The 21,826-nt window shown below is 53.1% G+C and overlaps 3 pseudogenes; 2 read left to right on the top strand and 1 right to left on the bottom strand.

The window, feature by feature from the left end:
* Positions 1-1,553: 1,553 nt before the first annotated feature.
* Positions 1,554-2,327, top strand: LOC117011460 (annotated as a pseudogene).
* Positions 2,328-6,081: 3,754 nt separating this feature from the next.
* Positions 6,082-7,690, top strand: LOC117011459 (annotated as a pseudogene).
* Positions 7,691-8,121: 431 nt separating this feature from the next.
* Positions 8,122-8,974, bottom strand: LOC117011461 (annotated as a pseudogene).
* Positions 8,975-21,826: the final 12,852 nt, after the last annotated feature.

Here is a 21,826-nt window from a genome sequence, read left to right as displayed (position 1 = left end):
ATTGTAATGGAATGTGCTTTGTTGTGAAATCCTGCTCAGTAAGCGCTTACAGACCCTGAGTGCAAAGGTTACTCGTTAGCACCTCTTCCTGTTGAGTAAACAAAGAGGAGCCCCCACAAGGCTACAGAGACAGAACAATACCAGAGGACGTGCTGGAAAAGACCACACCAGACCCTTATCAATTCCCACCAGGAGGTGGAAGCGACCCCCGAGCAACTCCTCGCCCCTGCTTGCTAAAATCGCAGAGTACACCAGCAAATCAGAACGAGCAACCGCAAGAACCGTAAAATAGACTGTATAAAAACGAACTAAAACTGCTTTTTGGTGCGAGCCATTGGCGGAGCAATGACTCCCTGGCCGCCCAGAGCTGTTTTGCTCAGTTATCGCTTGCTAAATTTGCTTACTGATAAATTTTCTGTGATTAATCCAAACTGGCTCCTCCGATTTGTCACGAGTATCTATAACACTTCTGCTGTCACTTCCTTATGTACCCGTCCCTGGCCCTATGTGGGAGCAGATTCCAGCATCTGTTTGTACAGACCCTTTGCTGTTGTCCCTCCCATGGGGGTCCCCCGTTTCGGGGCCATCCCCCCTGGAGCAGGGTGTCCCCCCTTGGTGCAGCCCCGCCCCCGGGGCAGCGCTCAGCCAATGAGAGCGCGCGGCGCTGATGACTCAGCAGTGTCCAGGCAGACCCGCAGCTCCCAGCGTTCCCCACCTGGACCCCACCTGCGCCCCCCGGGCCCCAGCGCCCCCCGCCAGGGGAATTTGGGGAGGTGGGAGGGGGGCAGCGCCAAGGCCGGGCCCCCCCGCGCTGTGGTGGCGGCAGCGGCTGCAGTGGGGACCGAGTGCGGGCGGGAGCGGCCGAGAGCCCAGCGCTGCCCCAGGCCGAGCTGCCCCAGCTCCATCCCTGCCCCTCGGCTGGGATGCTGCGGGGTTTGGGGGGAAGAGGGAGCCGGCACTGGGTGCTGGGCCTGGGGGCAGCAGGAGAAGGGAAGGAGAAACAGGGTTGAAGAACAGAATGGTGAAACGATGCACATGGGAGGAGAAGGTGGGATTGTTTAGGAGAAGGAGGAATAGTAGTAGGAAGAAGAGTATGACGAAAAGCAGGGACACAGGAGGAGGAGCAGAAATGGGAAGCTGCACAAGGTTCCACCCCTCCCTGTATCTGCAGCCTCTTCCCCAGCCCCAGGAGCGTTGCTCCCCCATCACACAGCGCTAACAGGGGACAGGGATTTATGATTTTCACAGGGGTGGATCTTGGTGTTTGTGAGTTTTATTGGGCCAAAAGTTGGGGCTTTGGATTTTTTAGGAGGGCTGAATCTTTGTTTTTGAGAGGGTTCTGGCTAAACCGTTCTATTTTGGAGGTATTTTTGTTTCTATCTTGATATTTGGAGAGTTTTTCGGCTGAATCCTGGTGGTTTGGAGGTTCTTACAATCACAAGATTCCCAGTGACTTCTTGAGATGAACGTGGGCAATGAGGAACCCCAGCCCAAGGTGGTCTACTCTTGTTTTTTCCCCCAGTTCAGGACTTTCATTTCCAAGGCTTAGGGGGATGGAAGATGAGGAAAAGCCCTGGAGATCCCTCACAAGGAAGGGCTGCAAACCCAGCCCAGGGAGCAGTGAGGAGGAAAGACCCTCCCTGAGCCGGGAAGGCGGCCGGAGATCCAGGCAGAGCTCAGAGCTGGTGGAGAAGCCTCCTGGAGGGGAGAAGCCCCACAAGTGCTTGGAATGTGGGAAGGGTTTCAGGTACAGGTCCAGGCTGATCTGGCACCACATGACTCACACTGTGGAGAAGCCCTATAAATGTGGAAATTGTGGGAAGAACTTCAGTGACACCTCCAAGCTGTTGCAGCACCAGGTGATCCACACTGGGGAACGGCCCTACACCTGCTCAGAATGTGGGAAGAGCTTTAGGTGGAGCTCTGACCTGAGAAAACACCAGCGCATCCACACTGGGGAGAGGCCCTATATGTGCCCTCTATGTGATAAGAGGTTTCAGACCAGCTCGGATTGCCTCAAATATGAGCGGATTCACAGAGAGGAGAGGCCCTTCCGCTGCCCTGACTGTGGGAAGGGATTCAGCACAACTCCAACCTCACTGTCCACCGGCGCATCCACACTGGGGAGAGGCCCTACGAGTGTCCTGAGTGTGGGAAGAGCTTCTCACAGAGCTCAACCTTGACCCGACACCAGCGGAGGCTCCACTAAGGGAAGCCCTGTGAGTGCCCCGAGTGTGGGAAGAGCTTCGTGCTCTGCTCCAGCTCCATCCCCATGGGAGGATTGGTGTTGGATGAGCCCCAGTGACTCCCGTTGGGCAGAGCCCTGGTGATCCCCATTGGGTTGGGGAAGGGGTTGGAGAGATTTCTTTGCCTTCTCCTTTTCCTGCTGTGATTTGTTTGGTAATAAATTAATTCCCTGTGCCCAGGCTGTGTCTGTGATTCCCCTTTTTGCTGTTTGGTGAGGATCTCTCCCCATCTTATCCCAACCCAGGCACTCTTGGTTAAATTTTCTCTGCCCTGTGCAGTGGGAGGGGCAGGGTCAGAGTGGCTTTGGTGGGTGCCTGGCATTGGGCCAGCATCACCCAGGCCATGGGCACCCCTGAGATCCCAGTGTGCTGATGCATTCCATCACTTTTAGACAAAGTGCCAACCCAAACTGTGGCTGGGATGAAACATGGTTATGACTGGAGCCCACTCTCTTGTGACTCCATCAACAGAAATCCAAAAGGAGACCTTTGAGCTCTCCTGGGCCACCGTGGGCTGTGAGCAGCAGTCTCCCTCTGAGGGGGCCTCTCAGAGCCAGCAAACCCTCGGCTTTGCTATGCCTGGAGGAAACCCGACGTGTCCTGGGCTGATACCCTCACTCCTCAAGGCCTGATCCTTCACCCAGCAGGAGATGCAAAAACATCTGAAGTGAGGATTTCACTGAGCTCTGAGGGGAATTTTTCACAGGTGCCTTACTTGCACTGACTGTTCCTGTCTGTGTGCGAGCCCCTGCACATGTGCTATAGCAAATACAGCTTTCCTAGATGTGGAAGTACCTTGGATATCTAAGTTAGTCCTGTAACAAGGCTCAGTTATAGTTATGAATTTACTTAAATGCTGCTAAGTGTTGTTGCTTTGCTAAGTTTTTAAATGTAAGTCACAGGCTAAGTGCTGTTTTTCAATTAACTTGCTAAATACCACTTGAAAGTTATAGGTATAATTTAGGTTAAATGCTATTAAGTGTTACCACTCTGTTGAATTGCTAAGTTATAAGTAAAGTTAGGTATAAGTTCAGTGTTGTTTCTCTGTTGAATTGGTAGGTCTAAAGGTATAAGTTAAGTTAGAAATTAAGGTAGAAGTTAAAGTGCTGCTCAGTGTTGCTAAGGTTTTGAGGCCATTTTCCTTTTAATCCTTGCCTGCTCTGTCTTTTGTCCCATGCACCTGAACACAGCACACACCCAGCCACACTCCCCTAGAGAGTTCTCAGTTCATTTCTGTTCTGGTTGTCAGGATTTTGTTCGGTTTTGTTGTTGCTTGTTTGCCCTTGTTGTGCCTTGGCTGTCCTGTAGGCAGCAGAGTGAATCTTGCCAACGAACCTGTTGTGCTTTGTCACTTAATATTAAATCTGACTTTTGCTCATGCCCTTGCACTGATTTTTAAGCGATCTCAAACACTCTCACTCATGACAGCACCACAATGTCCCGCATCACCGAGGGCCCTGACACACGCCCGTGTCACAAAGGGCCACAGCCGGCACCCAGCAGCAGAGGGACAGCCTGGAACCGGCACGGAGCAGCCCCGGGCTCGTGGCCTTGTAGCCCCTGGCGTGCCCCGAGCCCTGGGAGGCTTTGGCCACGGTCCGAGCCGCCAGCCCCAGCCCCGCCCTGCAGAGCCCTGGGGCTGCAGCCCGGGCTGCCCGGGGCAGGAGGAATTGGCCGGCCGGACGTGCCAGGGCCTTGTGGGCAGTGGCTCCGTGTCCCGCGGGAGGCCGGGGACGAGGGGTGTCCCTCGGGGCTCTGCCTGGGCACCGGGGCTCGTCCCTGCCTCGGTCGGTGACACCGGGGGCACCGAGCGCAGCCCCGGCGCCTTTGCAGGGCACGGGGAGCTGAGCGGGGCGGGGGCACCACGGAAACACCGAGTGCCTGCCCGGGGCAGAGCCGGGGAAAGCCGGGCTGGAAAGCCGGGAGAGGCTGCTCAGAGCTGGCCCGGGGACTGGGGCACCTGGGAGACAGAGCCCGGCTCTGAGCCGACACTGAGCCAAATACCTGAGAAATTACACCCGGGTTTCTAGACACACTTCATTATTTTCTATTTTCTCAACGTGACTTTTTATCAGGGAACATTTTCAATATTAATTTTACTTTATTTTTTTACTGTTTAGAAAGAGTTCTGTTGTATTTTTTTATGTGTGAGGAGGGGTGGGCTGGGAAACGTTGTGGGTAATGGGAGTTTTTATTCAATATATTTTCAAATCTGAGATGCGACAAGTCCAGACTTTGACTCCAGCAGCAGTGTCTGCTTCCAGACTGCTCTGCTTTTCACTGTGAGATCTCAGTTCATTCAAATCCAGCAGTCAAAGCCTTTGAAACACGGAAAAGCTGGGAATCAGGTTAAAGCCATTCCACACCTCCCCTGGTGTCTGCTCAGCCTCTCCGCTCCTGTCCTACCTGCCCATTGCTGGATCCAGAGTGCAGTCCCTGCTTTTACAGATGGATAGATGCGTGTGATTATTGTACACACAATTCTCTTGGAGTGAGTTACTGTGGTGGTACATTCCGTGATCCTCTGCTTTGTGCCCAAAGAATGGTTATTGTGTCTAAACCCCGGGAGCCTGGGACAGGGATGTGTGTGGGGCCGGGGCGGGGAGAGGCTCCTTGTTCGCTGTGCGGGCGTTTTGAGGCCTCGCTGCTCGGGTTTTCCGCGGCTCTCTCTGTGCACCGCGGGTTTTTGCTCGGCTCGAACCCCCCCAGGTCTAAGCCCGGACATTCTGAGCAGTGATTTCCCTGGGAAACGGCTCTGGCAGCTTTTATGGAGACAGAACGCTTTGTTTCGATTGTTCGGAAAAAGAACTTTAAGGAGAGGAAAACAACAAACAGAAAGGCGTGCACTATACTAGGAACGAACCAGAAAAAAAGCAGAGTCCAACCTAGGGCAAGGATATTTATACACTCGGGTGCAGGGAGGGATTAAGGCAGTGGTCTGAGGGAGAGATCCAAGGGGAAAGAGCAATTAACAATATTATAATTTCTGCAGCAAAAAGTGACCAATAGTAACAAAGAGAACTGAGAATTTTCTAGAAACAATCTACATAACTGAACAGGGGGATCTTGGGAGTGAGCCTTTTGCTCCCCATGACTACAAAGGGTTTTCCCACGGCCTTAGGCTGAGGTTTTTCTGCTTCTGAGGCAGCCCCAACATTAGCTGAAAAGCAGTTTTGTTCTAGGCAAACAGAGGGTTTTTTTCTGTTTTTTTGTCTCGGAGAGGCTGCAGTGGCGAGCCCTGGCGTGCCTGGAGGCGAACTGAGCAGCTGCTGTGTCGGAGCCCGGGGGCTCCGCGCTGGCAGGAGCGGAGCGGCGCCGCTGCAGCCCAAAGCCGCTGCGAGCCGGGCCGAGCCGGGAGAGAAAACAGCCCGAGGCTTCAGCCCCGCTGCTTCGCCTGCCGGGACCGAGCCCGCGGAGCCCAGCTGGGGAGGAGTTCAAGGCCGGGCGAGCTCCGGGCTTTCATCTCCTTCGGGATAGCCCCGGTTGGATTTTCCCCTGCGGGAGAAGCCGGCGCCACCTGTACCGCGTGTGGTGAGCGGGGATTTCTCTGGCACTTCGGGTCTTTTGTCCCAGGTGTGTGTGTGGGATAAGGTCTGACAATTTAATATCTAGCAGATACCTACTATTTTTTTTTCTTGCCTTGTGGGCTTACTGTTCATTAATAAAATGTTGGATTTTTTTTTTTCACTTTCATCTATTAATGTTAATTACCTGTTGGTGGAAAGGAATTATTGGAACCCTGCAGAGGAGACGACACTGACTCCAGAGTGTCCTCTTTAAAATCGTCTCTCAGAGACCCATCCCTGTAGTCTCCCACCCCTTCACCCTAAGGGACTCCGGAGGTTCTCCCAGTGCATCCCAGTCTCTCCCAGTGTCCTCCCAGTCCCTCCCAGTGTCACCAGAGTCCCTCCCAATTCCTCTCAGTCCATAGCTATTCCATTCCCAGTCCACTCCCAGTCCTTCTAACTCCTCCTAGACCTCCACCCTCTCTCTCAGTCCACTCCCAGTGCCCCTTCAAATCTCTGCCTTCTCTCCCAGTGCCCCACCAGTCCCTCCCAGTCCATTCCAAGTCCTTTTCAGTCCAATCCCAGACTGCCACCCTCTCTCCCATTGCCCCAGTCCACTCCACTCTCTCCCAGTGTTTCCCCACTCTCTCCAGTTACGTTGCCAGTCCCACTCAATGCCACACCAGCCCTCTCCCATCTCTCCCAGTTCCCCCCAGCTGATCCCAGTGTGTCCCCGCTCTCTCCCAGTGTCCTCCAGTGAGTCCATCTCACCCTCGAGACCTCCCAGCCCAGCCCCGCCTGCCTGCTCTGCTCCATGATTGATTTCTACCCTGCCAAGATCCAGCTGAGGTGGTTCCAGGGCCAGGAGGAGCTCTCGGGGACGGTGGTGGCCACCGACCTGGTTCCCAATGGGGACTGGACCCGCCAGCTCCTGGTGCTGCTGGAAACGCCCCCCGGAGCGGGGTCACCTCCAGCTGCCAGGTGGAGCACGTCAGCCTGGAGCACCCCCTGAGCCGGCACTGGGGCACGGCCCGGACCCCACAGTGCGGGGGAGTGGGGAGGCACTGGGGGGGCTAAGAGGGGGATTGGGGTGCGCTGGGAGTAACTGGAAAGGAGTCTGAGAGAGTGTGGCTTTAAATGGAGGCAGGGCTCTTGGCTCTAGAATGGCTGAGAAGGGGTTTGAAGGATGCTGGGGAAGGTGGGATGGGGTTCAGGAGTCCTGGTGAGCACTGGGAGGGAGTTGAGGATGCTGGGTGTAACTGGGAGGGATTTGAGTGAACCTGGAGCAGGGTGGAAAAAGGTCAGGGATTGGAAATCAGTGTTTGGAATGAGGTTGGTTGTGCTGGGAAAAGACAGGAAGGGCCTTGGTAAGTCCTCGTGGGGCTGGGAAGGGACTGGGAGAGGATTTGGGGCTCCTGGGGTGGTGGGGGGAAATGGGCTGTGGGATCCTGAGAGGGACAGGAGGGGCTTTGGTGGGTCCTGGGGAGGCACAGAACAGATTGGAGGAGGTCTCAGGGAATTCTGGGTGGGCTGCAGGCGAATGGGAGGATGGTCGGAGGGCTAGGGGTGAGAGGTTTTGGGGAGTCTTGATCCCTGCAGACCCCCAGAGGTGCTGCCAGATACCACCCACAGCAAGGCACTGATGGGGATCAAGGACTTTGTGTTGGGCTTCGTCTTCCTGGCGGTGGGGCTCAGCTTCTACCTGTGCAAGAAGCTGAGTGGGGGGCCCGAGGGGTCATGTGCCCCCTCCCCCAGAGCGTGTTTGCTCCTCCTGGGAGCACCAGCCTGGTGTCACCTCCTTTTCTCTGCGCAGAGACCTCCTGAGCCGGCAGCTGCCGCAGCCCCTCCCCATGGCCTCAGGCCCAGCCAGGGCCCCCCCACTCCCTCCCCTCGCTAATCTTGGGGGGCTCGTGTATCCCCCCCAGCCCTGCTATAGCTCTGCCCCTGCCTGGCTGCTCCCAGTGTTCCAAATAAAGCTTCACAGTTCTCCCTGGTCCCGTTTATTGTGGGACGAGACTGGGGAGGGACTTGGGGGGACCCCGCGGGGGATATCGTGATTGGGCGGGAGGGTCCAGGTGGGGAACACTGGGTGCTGCGGGTCTGCCCGGCAACCGGTGAGTCATCAGCGCTGCTCTCTCTGATTGGCTGAATCTTCCTTCATCGCATTGTCTGATTGGCCGAGGAGCTGAGCCCGGGAGCTGAGAGCAGGAACAGGAGAGATCCCGCCCCGAGCCCCGAACGGGAACAACAGACCCAGCCTGGGCACGGGGAGGGAATTTATTACCAACCAAATCACAGCACGACAAGGAGAAGGCAAAGAAATCCCTTCAACCCCTTCCCCTCAACCAACAGGGATCATCAGGACCAAGGGTCAACAGGGCTCTGCCCAACGGGGGTCACTGGGGATCATCCAACACCGATCCTCCCATGGGGGATGGAGCTGGAGCAGAGCACGAAGCTCTTCCCACGCTCGGGGCACTCACAGGGCTTCCCTTAGTGGAGCCTCCGCTGGTGTTGGGTCAAGGCACAGCTCTGTGAGAAGCTCTTTCCACACTCAGGACACTCGTAGGGCCTCTCCCTGGTGTGGATATGCCGGTGCCTGATGAGATGGGAGCTGTGCTTGAATGCCTTCCCGCAGTCGGGGCAGCGGAAGGGCCTCTCCTCTCTGTGAATCCGCTCATGTAGGAGGAGATTGGAGCTGGTCTGAAACCTCTTCCCACACTCAGGATACTCATAGGGCCTCTCCCCAGTGTGGATGCGCTGGTGTTTTCTCAGGTTGGAGCTCTGCCCAAAGCTCTTCCCACATTCTGAGCAGGTGTAGGGCCGTTCTCCTGTGTGGATCACCTGGTGTTGCAGCAGGCCAGAGCTGTCTCTGAAGCTCTTCCCACATTCCCCACACTCATAGGGCTTTTCCCCAGTGCGGATCCTCTGGTGCCCCATCAGCCTGGACCTGTACCTGAAACCCTTCCCACATTCCAAGCACTTGTAGGGCTTCTCCCCTCCAGGAGGCTTCTCCACCAGCTCTGAGCTCCGCCTGGATCTCCGGCTGCCTTCCCAGCTCAGGGAGGGTCTTTCCTCCTCACTGCTCCCTGGGCTGGGTTTGCAGCCCTTCCTTGTGAGGGATCTCCAGGGCTTTTCCTCCTCCATCCACCCACAGACTGGGAATGAAAATCCTGATTTGGGGAAAAAACAAGAGGAGAGGGCCTTCAGCTGGGGGTTCCTCCTTCCCTCAGTTCATTATTGGGCATCATGTGTCTCTAAGGACCGCCAAACACTAAGATTGAGCCAAAAAATTCTCAAACCATCAAGACACAGATAAAAACCTCCCAAACAGCAAGACGTAGCCAAAACCCCCTCCAAAATACAATCAGGCCCAGCAGAACACCAACACAAGAACGTTTATCCCTGTAAAGCTCAGAAACACCAAGATTCAGCCCTCTGAAAATGGTGGATCCCCCTCTACAGTCACCTGCCACATGTGGCGGGGAGTAACACTCCTGGGGCTGGGGGGAGGCTGCAGCTACAGGCAGGGGTGAAACCTTGTGCTGCTTCCTGTTTCTGCTCCTGCTCCCCCTCCTCCACCTCCTGTGTCCCTGCTCTTCCTCACACGCCTCTTCCTCCTGCTACTCCTCCTTCACCTGCGCATTCCCAACTACTCCTCCCAAGTGCATCGTTCGACAATTCTGTTCTTCAGCCCTGCTGCTCCTTCCCTTCTCCTGCTGCCCCCAGGCCCAGCACGCCAGTGCCGGCTCCCTCTTCCCCCCAAACCCGCAGCATCCCAGCCGAGGGGCAGGGATGGAGCTGGGGCAGCTCGGCCTGGGGCAGCGCTGGGCTCTCGGCCGCTCCCGCCCGCACTCGGTCCCCACTGCAGCCGCTGCCGCCACCACAGCGCGGGGGGGCCCGGCCTTGGCGCTGCCCCCCTCCCACCTCCCCAAATTCCCCTGGCGGGGGGCGCTGGGGCCCGGGGGGCGCAGGTGGGGTCCAGGTGGGGAACGCTGGGAGCTGCGGGTCTGCCTGGACACTGCTGAGTCATCAGCGCCGCGCGCTCTCATTGGCTGAGCGCTGCCCCAGGGGCGGGGCTGCACCAAGCGGGGACACCCTGCTCCAGGGGGGATGGCCCCGAAACGGGGGACCCCATGGGAGGGACAACAGCAAAGGGTCTGTACAAACAGATGCTGCGAATCTGCTCCCACATAGGGCCAGGGACGGGTACATAAGGAAGTGACAGCAGAAGTGTTACAGATACTCGTGACAAATCGGAGGAGCCAGTTTGGATTAATCACAGAAAATTTATTAGTAAGCAAATTTAGCAAGCGATAACTGAGCAAAACAGCTCTGGGCGGCCAGGGAGTCATTGCTCCGCCAATGGCTCGCACCAAAAAGCAGTTTTAGTTCGTTTTTATACAGTCTATTTTACGGTTCTTGCGGTTGCTCGTTCTGATTTGCTGGTGTACTCTGCGATTTTAGCAAGCAGGGGCGAGGAGTTGCTCGGGGGTCGCTTCCACCTCCTGGTGGGAATTGATAAGGGTCTGGTGTGGTCTTTCCCAGCACGTCCTCTGGTATTGTTCTGTCTCTGTAGCCTTGTGGGGGCTCCTCTTTGTTTACTCAACAGGAAGAGGTGCTAACGAGTAACCTTTGCACTCAGGGTCTGTAAGCACTTACTGAGCAGGATTTCACAACAAAGCACATTCCATTACAAGAGCTCCTCTGAGTTTAGTGAGCTAGTGGAGCCTGCGGAGCACATGAGACCCGGGAATGAGCGAAGGGCTGGCTGGCAAGGGTCAGATAAAGCCCATGAGGGCATTTCTCTTTCCAAGGGGCTCCTGGGGAGACAAAGGAGAAAAGAAGGATGTCCCATCTCGCAACGTCCGCTTTTTGCCTTCAGTAGGAATCACTGCATACAAGAGTTTACTTGATCCCTTTGATGCCAGGGAGCACCCAGAACTTGAATCTTGCTGGAGACCAGCCCTGCCTGCCTAGCTTGGAGTACAGGGAAAACATAAAGAATCTGGGTGGCCTTTGAGCCAAAAGGGCATTTTGCCGCTTCTGATTTCCTCCCAGCTTTTGCAGTGGGTTGACAGCTCCATCCCTGCAAGCCACTCCCTTTTGCAAGTGTCCTGGGGTGGCGTTATGGTGCTCTACTGACTGAGCAGGTCCTGCCCAGTCTGAGTCCCTTAATATAGTAGATGGAGATAAAGTCCCAGGGGCACATGTCAGAGGTTTGTTAGGGAAGACAATATGGATTAATTCTGCCCCGAGAACAGACAAACCCATTCGTGGAATTGTCTTTGCTCAAGGACCAGGTTGTACATGGTGGGTAATGCAGAGAGATGGAACAACACGATGTGTACCTCAGGGAGATCTGATTGTGGGGTGAGACTCATATACAAATATCATTGTTTGCTGAATGTTACCATTAGATCACACAGACATGAGACAGAAGGAAATGTGTTAAGTGTCGAAGGTCTGAGCAAGTGAGATAGAAGGAAATGTGTACGTATCGAAGGTTTGAGCAAGGGAGATGGAAGTATTTACTTGATGAAGTTTTTACATGGTGTTTAGTAGTATACAGTAATTTCACGACTATAAGGCGCACCCTTTTGACAAAAATTTTTCCCCCGCCTTATAGTCCGGTGCGCCTTATCTGATGTACAAAGTTGCGACATTTGCCACCCCGGAAGTGCGAGCCTGCTGGCATCGGGGCGTCCCCCCGCACGGGGAGGGGGAAAGCCGCCGGAATCAGAGTGGCTGCCACGCAGGGAGGGGGAAAGCCGCCGGAATCGGATCGGCTGCCCCACGGGGAGGGGGAAAGCCGCCGGAATTGGAGTGGCTGCCACGCGGGGAGGGGGCAAGCAGCCGTAATCGGGGCAGCGGCAGCACGGGGCAAGCCTGTCGGCATTGGGTCACCCGGAGCGCCAGGGGACTCCTGGAACAGTGGGGCCCTGGTACGCTGCACGGAGCGGCGGCGGGCATAGCCCGGCCCTGCCGGGTACAGGCAGGCCCGGGTCCAATGACTGCCGGTTTGAGGTGGGGCCTCGGCCAGCAACCGCGCAGGGGGAGCTGGGGGCCGAGCCTCTCTGCAAAAAAAAAAGTGCGCCTTATAGTCAGGTGCACCTTATCTGATCTACAAAGTTGCAAAATGTGCCGGCTCCCGGGGGGTGCGCCTTATAGTCAGGTGCGCCTTATGGTCATGAAATTACTGTACTCACGATATGGAGATAAGGGGTGGAATGTGCTGGGGTGATGTTATGGTTCTTGTATCCCCAATCGTGTGTTCTGTTTAAGTGAAGGTTTGTTTTGTCTGCTTATCAGCTGGCTCCCCTCCCCCATCATCTGTGCTTAGGGAAGGCTGGGTTTGCTGGCTCGGGCTGGCTTTTGCTTTTGCTTATTAATTAGTTTAGTTAGGCAGTCCAATCTCTTTCCCTGGACTGTTGTTTTGTTTTGTTTGTTTTTTTGTTCTTTCTTTCTTTCCCTTTCTGTATACCATCTGAACCTGTTCTGGACCGGGACCTGGAAAACACCGAGGAACACTGGGAGTCTGCAATTTGTGATCTGCAGCAGTCATTCCCAGCGCCGGAGACTGACACTACCCACAGGAGAGATTTTCTGAGTTTGTCACCCTCTCACACCGGTGAAAGAGTTTTTTTGTCATCCGGGGTTGTTCATTTTCTTCTCTTGTGTCGGGGAGTGTTTGGTTTGATTAATAAACAGGTTTTTTCCACTTTTCCTCTGAGGAAATTCTTCCCGAACCCAGTGGTGGGGGAGGAGTCTTGGGGGCTTTGTTTTTTTTCCTGGGGGCTCCTCTTGGAGGTTTTCCCTAAATTTGCCCTAAACTAGGACACTGCAGCCATGGACCTGATTGAAGACAGAATCATCCAGGGCAAGGTCTCCACTGGGATCGTCAGAGTCTGGACACAGATCCCAAAACCATTTCCCTCAACTGTCTCCAGGCAGCAGCAACTTCCCAGCCACGAGGCTGAAGTGACTGATGACAATGACAGACAGTGTGAGTACCACCTCCTTCCTCCAGCTAATCCACACACCCCTCTGTCTCTGGGACCCGGTTCGGAACCTTTCCCAATTCCACGTGCAATCCCAGAAATTCACGTGCCAGTGGCATTTGCAAAACCACTGCCCATTGCACAAGGGCAGATCTCTCCCCACGCTGTTGTTCCATTTCTTCCATGCACACACAGCCCAGCCCGTGCCTGCAGAGGAAAGGTGACAACACCCCAGGGCTCCAGGGCACCAACCCCGTGTGCTGGCAGGGTCTGTCCCCACATGTCCTGGCCCCAGGCTGCAGTTCAGCCCCTCTGGCCTTGGACATTTTTCCTCCTCTCTGCTTTCACTTCACCCTGATTCCTCCTTCAAAGCAGAGGGCAGCAGCAACAGGATGTGGGGACATGGATGGGCTGCAGGGGAAAATCTCTCCTCGCTAATTCTGAAACCAGGAATTGCAACAAAGATGTGGGGTTAGATTTGGTGGAAACAGGGCTGGAGATTCAATCCTAGCCCCGAGGGATCTGCTGTTCCCACAGACAGGGTGGGGTTTGTCCCTCTCCGGATGGGAAGCAAGGATTCCCTTTGTGCTTTTTGCCCCCACCAGGCTCCATCATTGCTCACACTGGATGTAAAAGGGTGAGTTGAGGCACAGCCTTGGTACCAAAGCAGAGAGCAGGGCCCTGGGGACAGGATATGAGTGTCAGGGTCTGTGTTGATGTTTAGGGCTGGGGAGTCCCACAGGGCCGTTGCCACCAAAACCCCCATTGAAGCCCTTGCCGATAAAAACATTTATTAGATAATTATTCATCAAACCATGGTTTAAAAAATTTTCTCATTATCTTCTGCAAATATTTTACCTGCAAAAATGTATCATACTGAATTGTAACATTTAAAATTTTTTCCTGTCCCCAGGAATCTGCCAAGTGCCAACCATTTCACATCTATTCCCCAGCTCTTGGCTTGGGAGGGTAGCACCTCCCCCTAAGGCCTGGCCAGGCCAACGTGGCCACACCCAGCCCTTGCCACACCTATCAGAAATGTGTTCTGGATGCCATGAACCAAAAGTATTTCTGGGACTTGCACATGCATTTACAACGTGTGATGGATCAAAATGCACAAAACCTATTCCATATATTGTACAGGGACACGTGAGCAGCTGAAGACATCGCTGTCCCACTGTGTCAAAAGGCACACGTGTGTTCATAAACTGCAGGACCCAGCTGTGCATGCGCCTTTCTCTGCCTACACCAATGCTCACATGGATGCACAGGTCCACAGAGACACAGGCACTGCTGTGCTCACACCCTTGGGCACCCCCAAGGTGGTCCTTCCTTTACCTCATCATTCTCCTTGCTCTCAATTTCCAGACCTTCATGCTCTGTAGAAGCACCTGGGAAAGGGAGGAGAGCTCTGCAGAGGACTCGCCTGTCAGCCAAGCACGGACCTGTCTCCATTCCTCCATCTCTGAGGTCCCCTCCTGCCTGTTGGGAAGAGGGATGGCAAGCCTCAGCTCCTGGAGGTGCATTGACACTGCCCAGCCCCAAACAGGGAGGCAGGCCCCCCATGGGCTGGGGGTTCAGGGATGAGGAGAGATCCCCCTTGACAGCCCTGGGGGCTCTGTCCTTGCCAGCCCTCCTGTGCTGGCAGCCGCCCTCGTGCCTGGCCCTGCCCTCAGGAGCCCTGCAGCTCTTGGCAGTGGCCCCAGGGAGGCTCTGACACAGCCCCAGGGATGTGGCTGCAGAGACACCAGCACTGGCACCAGTGCCACGAGCCTGCAGGGCTTCCACAAAGGCCAGGACACAAGGGGACAGTGTGGAAGCGAGAAGAGAGCAGAGCTGGAAAGAGCAGCTCCTGCTGTATTTCCCTGCCAGCACTGCAGGGAAGCAGCAGCCCTGACTCACAGGCAGCAGAGAGGCAGCCGAGGCTGCTAAAGTGAAATGGCAGACAACAAGTTGCATTTTTTACACAAGCTAGCTTGTAGCTAGGCAATTGATTCAAACCCAAACAGAGATTTCACCCAATGACCGTCCATCCTAAGCTGCAGACACCTCACTGGTCAGAGAGCTGGGCAGTCTGAACCCCCCAGCTGTCATGAGCCAGGAAATTCAAACCCTCTATTTAAGAAGGGTTCAGAAGAGTAAAGGAGCTTTTGTCATATGAATCTCCAGAGGGTCATGTCTCTGTCTCCAACCACCATTAACATAATTTAACATCATAGGAGGACATCCTGAACTTTTGATTGATTGCTTGTAGGCCTCGCACTAAGCTTTACCTGTCTGTTCCAGTTTTTTAAACTGGCAGAATAGGAGTGTTATATTCTGATTTACATTCCGTCAATATTCCAAACTTCCTGAAATTTTCTCATTTCCCCTTTCCAGCTTCTAATTTTAAAGGATATTGTTTCTGCCTTACCAGTTTTGATCCAGGTTTTTGGGTAACACTTACAGGCTGAGCTCGACTGGGATGTCCTGCAGTTCCACTGGCCCAAACCAAGGGTGTTACTGCATTTGCTATGGCTTCCAGTATTCCTCCAGAATTATTCCAGCATACCCCGTAACATAAAAATTATGGCCTCAATGACCTTAGTCTCAGGGACCAATAATTGTGCTTCTCCATCCTTAAATATACTTTTGAGCCACAATATACTTAATAGATCTCTTCCCAAAAGAGGTACCAGACATTCTGGCATATATAGAAATAGGTGTTTTATTCATTTTTTGCCAAATTTAAAATTAATGGGGTTAAACAATGCTCACTTTTATGCCCTCCCTGTTGCATCAACATTATATTTACATTACCATTTTCCCTGGTTTGTATTTAATATTGAATAAGTAACCCCAGTGTCTATTACAAAGTCAATTTTCTGTTTTCCCAGCTCAGTGGTAACCAGGGGTTCAGCTAGGATTTCTGCTCCTGGTCCCCTTCCTTCTCGGTGTAGGGGTAGTTCTGTTCCCTCCATCCCCCTCTGCTTCTGGGCACATTCCAGTCTCCAGTGCCTAACAATATCAATATATAATATTTTACAATATTATTTACAATTATTTACAATAAGCATATTGATCCAGCTTCAATCCTCCCTGGGCAGGGCTCCTATGTTCTGCCACTAGTATTGCACCTCTCTCTTCTCCCTCTCAATTTCCTGTTTCTTTTCTTTTTTCCTCCTTCTCCTTTATTATTTTCTTCCTCTTCTTCCTATTATTTAATGCTATCCAGGCAACTTGTAAGAGTTTCCCTAGGTCCTGAGAGTCTGCTTCTTCCAGCTTCTTTCTAATATCCCAAGCTCAGTTTCCTATAAATATAGGAGCTGCACTGCTTCCTCTGGTTTTCCTGGATCAGTATTAGTGTATCCCCCAGCAGTTACCCTTAGGCTTCTGCAAATGCAGTCAGAGTCTCATGTGGTTCTTGTTTCACCTCATAAAGTTTAGAACAATTGATTGCCCTTGTCATGGAGTGTTTAAAGCCAAATAATATCCACTTCCGATATTGTCCCAAGAAAACCCTTCCCTTCCCTGGTATTGGGGTCCCAGTGGGGGTCCAGGGAGGGAAAGTGCTCTTGAGCAGCTCCTGGCAGCCTGCCCTCTGTGTCCATACTGTGTCCACCTCCCTCCTAGCAGTCTGGAGCACCATCTCTCTGTAGAACCTCCTACATTATCTAGCAGAACTTGAATATCCCCTCAGTTTGGGTCTGGAGAATGGTTCCCAACAGTTTAGGTACACTCTCCAGATCTTCTTCTCTATAGAGAAGAGGTGAGACATCTCACCCATGCCTCAAGATTGATTGGAGAGAAATGTCCTCCACCCCTGCCAGGCCATGAGAGACTTTCTGTTTACCCCAGATTCACCCCAACACTGGGCACTCCTTTTGCAGTTCCAGATGATTTTCCAAATAAAAGAATAAATCCACAAAAGGCAACTCATTCCATTTCCCTTCTCTTCTACAGAACTATGTCAGCCATAAAAGGATGTTATCAACTAAGGTACCATTCTCTGGCCACTTAGCCTGGTAGTTTAGGTGGTACACTGACCACCACTGATTAAAATATTGGATTAGTCTAGCTTTACTTAGTGGGTCTTCTCTCATCTGTTTCCAGTTTTTCAACAAATATTTCAATGGAGAATTTTGAATATCATACTCCCACTTTAGCTTTAGAAGAAATCAGTCCCATATTCAATAATTACAAATATTCAGTCCTAATGGTATTTCCAGATTTGTAATGGAGGTGGGAGAGGGTAAAAGAAAGGGGAATGCCAAACCTGCAATCACTAAAACTGACAAAAAAAAGGTGCTTCAAATCCACAAATGTGGTCTCAGCCATGCACACAGAATAAAGCAGCTCCAAAACACCAGCAATCACTCTATCACACCCCAACACTCTCTCTGCAAATTAATCTGTATATCACAGGCGTCCACATATTGATATGCTGGCAAACTCAAATCAACACACCACTCTCACATGAACATGCTCTCAGAGTTAAGAGGAATGCAAAGAACATGAGGAATGCAAAGGAATTAACCAACCTTCATCACAAAAGCATCTCCAGATGAAGCTGGGGCCCGGTTTCAGTTGTGAAGGGTCACTCTGTTTTTTCCTTTCTTCCTTCTTCTGTCCAAGTCAAGATGGTGGCAGACTATGCTACAAGACAGCAGAACAATGATTTTTCTTGAAACTACGATCTTGGCCTGATACAACAATTCCTGATACCTCCTCAGCACAAGCTCTAATACTTTCCAGGGGACTTGAACCCCTAATACTGCCTGAGGACTTGAACCTTTGACAGGGGAAACTCAAACTCCCTGAGGTGGGGAACTCAAATTTTCCCCTTGATAAACTTACCCAGAGACTCAAATCCTGTTGGGGGAAGACTCAAACCCTTTTCACCAGTAACTCTGTCTGGGGATTTGCATCCCTTCTAAATAACCCCAAGAAAAATAACTTAAAAGATGCCTTTACTTACCCCAGGGATCTTGCCTTGAGTCCCTGAAGGTCTAAAGTTGAGGTTCTCCCTGAAAATTCCTCAGTGCTGGCTGGAGATCTGTTGACCCTAGATTAATTGAAGCTCTAGGCTGATCTTCTGGATGGCTCTCCAATTTACTGTCACAAAATCTCCAAAATACCAAAATAAGACTCTTTAACAGTAATTTGGTTTAAAGAGGGCATCATTTATTCAGGTCTGAGGTCGCACAAAGGATGCTCCTAACCATTCAAGCACACACAATTTTACCACTAAGTGCATATTACAATTTACCTACTACCATAAAGTCCACCCCAAGTTCCCATATTCAGTCCTTGTTTTAACTGTTACTACATTCTTGAGCCAGATTTCTTATCTTCCAACTGTCCTTGCTGGGAAAGCAGTTTTTGCATGCCGTGTTTCTCTGCTAGAAGTTCACAGGCACAGTAAAAATTACATTAATTCTTTTACCATCTCGTTGAACGGAAGTCTCCCTCCGGCTTCCTTCCCTGAGCGCTCCTGTTCCTGCAGAACCACCCTGATAATGGACCTCCGTGCGTTGGACATGGTGGCTGTCACCTTGACATGGCCAACGCTCACCTGGACGGGCTCCTGGCAGGTGTCCAGGGTGACACAGCAGCACGCCGTTGTCTCGTCGGTGGTGGGGGCAGCTCCCCTCTGGGACATGCGGGGTGTAGGTGTCCTCCAACCTGCCCAGGTGAGCTTCGGCCAGGGACAGCTCCAGGCCCAGCTCCATGGGAAACCGGTTGTAGTCCAGGGGGTTGGAGAAGTAGATGGCCACAGTGAAGGTCGTGGCCTCATAGACCAGGACTCCCACACAGCCGCGGAATGCGGGGCTGGAGAACCGGCAGGTGTCAGAGCAGCCGGGGGGCACAGAAGGTCTGGGGGGGAAGGAGCTGTGCCCGCTGTAGAAGTAGGTCCTGGGGAGGAGAAATGGGGAGTGTGATCAGGGGAGGATGGGAGATTGTGGTGGAACCAGTAGGAAATAATCTCAGCACCACTGGGAGGTGCTGGAATCAATGGGAGATAACAGTGGGACTGCTGGGGGATGGTGGGAGGATTGGGTGAAACACTAATCTTAAAGAAATTAGGATTTTAGTTAAAAGTGAGAGGAAACTGGGCTTGAGATAGTTATCTGAAACTTAAATAATTGATTGCCTGTCAATTTATGTTTGCTCAGCTGTGCTTGCAATGGGAAAGGATGAAACTAGTGGTTAGGTCCAAAGAACACAAACAATTGCAACCAGAAACTCATTCTTTGCAAAAATTTGAGTTGCCCCAAAAGTCATTTGTATTGCCATTAAAAGAAAATGTTCAGAGTTCAGGGTGAGGAAGACTTGCCTTACTTCCTCCTTCTAAGACCCCTCCCCACAAAAACGACCCCAGACTTAATTCAAGAAGCCACCACGCATGCTTAATAGCTATTCAAGATAATTACCATAGGAAGCAGGGGATGGGAGGGGCTGGTATTATGGATATGTATTTGTCTGAATCTTTTGTCAATAAATAGACTCTGTGACCACCTGTAATTTCGCAGTGCGTATTAGGGGGTCACCTCACGCTGCTGCCCAGCGCTGAATAAACATACCCTTTCTAACTTTAAATTGTTAGAGAGTCTTTTGTCCGTCACAGTTGAGTATCGGTATTAGACCAATACGCATATTTTGGTAAATCAGGGAGACCAGTAGGAGATGGACCAACCCCTGGGCGATGCTCCCACCATGGGATGATGGCCCCACCCAAACTCCCCCCTCCTGCACCCCAGGGTTCCTCCTGCACCTTCCCCTCACCTGGGGTTCTCCAAGGTGACATTCTGGGTGATGTTAGATATCTGGATCTCCACAGTCCGCTCCAAGAATTCCCACATGCTGGCACGGGATTGGCTGCTCCACACGGCCAAAATCTACTCCTCCAAGCTGGGGTTTCCTCAGCTCTAGGATCTTGTCCTTGCAGAAAGAATTTCCTCAGCTCTGGAGTCTCTTTGAATCTTCTCACTCCAAGGTCTCCTCCTCAGAGCTGGAGTCTCTTTGAATCTTCTTACTCCAAGGTCTCCTCCTCAGAGCTGGAGTCTCTTTGTTCCAGAATATTCTCAGATTCAGGATCTTTTCCTCAGCTCTGGGGTCTCCTTGGATTTGGAATCTTCTCAGCTCTGGAATCTTGTTTTTGTCTCTGGAAATTTCTTGGATCCAGAATCCCTTTGGATCTGGAATCCTAGATTTGGCGTGTCTTTGGATCCAGGATCTCCTCAGCAATGAAATCTTCTCAGGTTTGGGATTTCCAGAGTTTCCTCAGCACAGGGATCTCCTTGGATCCAGGGAGATCCAGGGAGAGCCTGGATCCAGAATCTCCACCCCAGTCCCCGACCTTTCTTATCAGACCGGTCCTTTCTGTGCCTGTGGTCTCCCACTCTGAGCACCTTCTGGGTCTGCACTGGGATTGGGAATGTCCTGGAGTAGATAAATCCCTCCCCTAGCTGGAAAAATCCCAAGTTCCAACATCCTGGTTGTAAAATAGAACCAACTTCCTGGTGGTGAGTCTAGGGCAAAGTCCCCTAGGGCCCGGCACCTTTAGCTGGAGCAACTGGTTTAGCTGGCTGAATTGTCTAATGCAACTTGTTTAATAAATTTCTCTAAATTATATAATTCAAGCAATTTAATCAAATTTATCTAATCAGATCTAATTTAACTGGTTTAAATGTTTTGAATTATTTAAATGGTTTGATAATAAGTTTATAAGTGGTTTAATTGGTTCATCTGATTGAACAAGTTTACAGCAATTTCACGAATACAAGCCGCACCAATTTGACCAAAAGTTTGGTGGAAACCCGGAAGTGTGGCTAATATTCGAGGGCGGCTAATACATGGACAAAATTCTAAAATCTGCCAACACGGAAGTGAGAGCCCGCGGCAGCCCCAAGCCAAGCTGGAGCCCGGCCGGCCCCGGCTGAGGTGGGAAAGCCTGGCAGAGGCGGGGCCAGCAGTGTGGGGGGCGGGCGGCAGAGCCTGAGCCAGCAGGGCGGGGCAGGGGGGCGGCAGAGCCCGGGCCAACAGGGCGGGGGAGCCCGGGAGAACTGGGGCTAGCAGTGGCAGGGGAGCATGGCAGAAGCAGGAAGGCCGGTGGGTGGGGCTGCCTGGCAGCGGGGGAAGCCCAGCAGAATCGGGGCCAGCAGCGTGGGGGAGCCCGGCGGTGCGGGGGCCTGCAGTGCCGGCCAGGGCGAGGAAACGCGGCGGCGGTGCAGACGGGAGGGGTGGCCGGCGAGCCTGGCGGCGGCGGCTGGCCCGCCGGCAGGGCGACTAAATGCAGCGGCGGGGCGGCCGGCATGCCTGCCAGCGGCGGCAGTGGCTGGCCCACCGGCAGGGCGACTAAACGCGGCGGCGGTGCAGACGGGAGGGGGCGGCCGGCATGCCTGCCAGCGGCAGCAGCGGCTGGCCCGCCGGTAGGGCGAGTACGTAAACGCAGCGGCGGGGCGGCCGGCATGCCTGCCAGCGGCGGCAGCGGCTGGCCCGCCGGCAGGGTGACTAAACGCAGCGGCTGGGCGGTGCTGACGGGAGAGGGGGGCCAGTGAGCCCGGCGGCGGCTGCAGCACCACCCGGCCGGCCCCGTCGGCAACCATGAGTGGGCTGAGCCTTCCTGGCCCCGCCCCGAGCCAGTAAACCCCGCTATGCCGCGATCCTGTTACTAATTGGCCAGTTTGTGAAAGCTGCGCACGGATTCTCGCGACAAACGAAAGTGCGGCTAATATTCGGGGTGCGGGCTTATCTATTGACAAAGACAGCAACATTGTCGAGGCACCGGGGGTGCGGCTTATAATCCGTGCGGCTTGTATTCGTGAAACTACTGTAATTGGTTTACCTAGTTAAACTAGTTTAATTTCTCTCACTGCCTGAATTAGTCTAAGTGGTGTAGCAGACCAGAGGAACAGCTGACTGGCTCAAAGAAACCCAGTGGGAAGTGCTGGGGGAGCAGGGCAAGCTCTGTAGGTGGGGTGGTCACTGCTCACCCTCAGTCAGGCCTCTGGCCCACACTGGAGTGGGGCTACCCCACGGCCACCTGAGAGCCCCGAAAGGGCACTGACCCATGGCTGGCTGAGAGCCCCAG

Source organism: Catharus ustulatus, unplaced genomic scaffold (assembly GCF_009819885.2).
Source record: "Catharus ustulatus isolate bCatUst1 unplaced genomic scaffold, bCatUst1.pri.v2 scaffold_54_arrow_ctg1, whole genome shotgun sequence".
NCBI classification, from domain to species: domain Eukaryota; kingdom Metazoa; phylum Chordata; class Aves; order Passeriformes; family Turdidae; genus Catharus; species Catharus ustulatus.
Note: the sequence above shows the minus strand (reverse complement) of the source record. Positions and strands in the feature narration are given on the sequence as shown.